The sequence below is a fragment of the Amaranthus tricolor genome, chromosome 6, assembly GCF_026212465.1.
Source record: "Amaranthus tricolor cultivar Red isolate AtriRed21 chromosome 6, ASM2621246v1, whole genome shotgun sequence".
Taxonomy (NCBI): Eukaryota; Viridiplantae; Streptophyta; class Magnoliopsida; order Caryophyllales; family Amaranthaceae; genus Amaranthus; species Amaranthus tricolor.
The window spans coordinates 5,211,078-5,213,393 of record NC_080052.1 but is presented as its reverse complement, the minus strand read 5'-3'; the positions used below and the strand labels follow the sequence as shown (position 1 = coordinate 5,213,393).

General features: G+C 35.7%; 1 protein-coding gene across 1 annotated transcript in view; it reads right to left on the bottom strand.

The window, feature by feature from the left end:
* Window positions 1–1,228, bottom strand: part of LOC130814554 (uncharacterized) — a 9,594-nt gene extending 8,366 nt beyond the window's left edge. The window contains exon 1 of the mRNA XM_057680664.1: window positions 1,092–1,228. The gene's annotated coding sequence lies outside the window, so the exon portion shown is untranslated. The remainder of the gene's footprint in view (window positions 1–1,091) is intronic.
* Window positions 1,229–2,316: the final 1,088 nt, after the last annotated feature.

Here is a 2,316-nt window from a genome sequence, read left to right as displayed (position 1 = left end):
ACCAGACAATGGTTGAACCAAAACAACGGCCTTAAGGTCACTCACCAAACCCGTGTTTGCTTTTCAATTGGTAACTCCTATATTGAAGAACTCTTGTGTGACATTGTGTTGATGGATGCTTGCCACATCCTTCTAGAGCGACCATGGCTCTTTGATTGTCGAGTCGTTCATGATGGTTACCATAACACCTACACCTTTACAAAAAATAACAAAAAAAAATCTTAACCCCTTGACCCCAACTGAAAACCCAGAACCGAATGCTACTCCTTCCTTAGAACCGCTCCTATCTTTAACTACCCTTCTCATAGCCGAGCACCATGAACTTAATCCCCACAAAGATCTAATCCTTACCAATTCCGATGAAGAAGAGAACCTAAGAACCAAACCAAACCAAACCACACACTTTTAACCCCTTTACTAGAAGAGTTCCAAGAAGTCTCTCCTACAAAAACTCCCCCAAGAATTCCCCCTCCAAGAGATATTCAATACAAGACTGATCTTTTATTCATGGAGCCATGCTACCTAAAAAACCCGCCTATGGAACCAATCCTAGAGAAACCGAGGAGATTCGAAGACAAGTAAGGCTTTCATATCATTTACAAGCATGCCAGTATCTATTTGCCAACAAATGTACTTTCATACAAAACCAATAAACATTTATCTTTAAGAATTTCTTCACATAATCAAGTACCCCTAAAATTAAGAAGCAAAACAACAGTTAAATAAAACTCTAATATGAGAAAAAACAAGAAAAAGAAATTTCTAACAAACTTAATCCTCCAAAAACCCCTTATAAAACCCACAAAATCACATGCATTACAATAAAAGACCTAGCCAAACACAAACAACCAGTAAAATCCAGGATTTAAAAGAACCACAATGAAGATCAGTGAATCGAACATAAAAAATCGAACCATAAAAGAAGACAATAAAATGGAACACAATAAAGTCGAAGAACCATAAGAACGAAATACAATGATAGAACACAATAAAATCGAAGAAAATTAGAAATACAAGAAATAAAAACTAGAAGAAATAAAAACCATATATCAAACACAGTACAAAGAACGAAAAAAAACAAAAGATGTTACCGTTGAGCCTTGAGGGGTTGAGGGCAAATAAAGAGGCTAAAATGAAGACGGCGAACTGAAGAAGCAGTCGGCGCCTGCGCCTCTTTCCTGATTTGTTGGACAAATAAAGAGGACTAGGGATTTTTCAAGTCTCCTACAGACTTCGTCATATGCGTGAAGTTATCTAGGGCTTATTAATTGATCTTGCCGAAATCAAAATTAAACCGACTCGAAAATGTGTTCTTTTTTTAAGTTTATCGAACCGATATTAACCGACCCAAGTTATACCCGAACCGGTTGACAACCGAAAATGGGAAAAATGAACCCGAGCTGTAACCGATTTTTGTAACTGACACATAACTGTTAACCAAGATTACCTGAACCTAATAATGACCGACCCGAATCATGCTCGAAACTGAAATTGATCCGGCTAAAACCGACTTAACCCAAACGATGTTTAGATCGAACTGTTGTAAATCTGAACTAAATCTTTACATAGAAATATGATCAACTCATATTCAATCTTCTTATTAGTTATTCTAATAAAGTGATAAATATTCTAATAAAATAAATTTTATAAAAGCATGGTTTCATATATTTAGAGTTAATAATCAATGATCAATGTTTATTTAACTACTTTTGATCGAATTAGATGAAAATTGATAGTTACTTTATAATTTTAATTTTCGGTCAAACAAATAAAAGTAACAATGTAATAATGATCACTAATTGATTTGCATTTTAAGTATTTTGCTTTAAGTAAAGGGAACCTTATCATCAATTAAAAAATGACTAACAACTTAATCTGATACTGACTCGATCGATAGTAATTAGTAATTCGTAATTTGTAGCCGAACTCTACTTGAAAAATACCCGAACCCGATCTGTACCCGGTAAAACCAAACCAATTATTAACCGAAGACAACCCGAGACCGATTGAAACTCGATACGAACTTCAACCTACACCGAATTGATGCTAACCCGATAGCTCGTATAACCGATCTTCAACTGAACCGTGACTAACCCACCCGACCCGAGTATGACTCGTCGTAACACGCATCCGAAATATAACTGATCCGAAATACAACCGAACCGAATGAAACCCGTCTGAAACCGACCTGATGACCCGAATGAACACCTCTACCTATCCCCTAGAAAATGTGAAACAAATAATCAATGTTAACAAAAAAAATAAACTTAATTCCAAAAATAAGTATTTTCATATCCGAGCCTAAGGTCAGGTTAG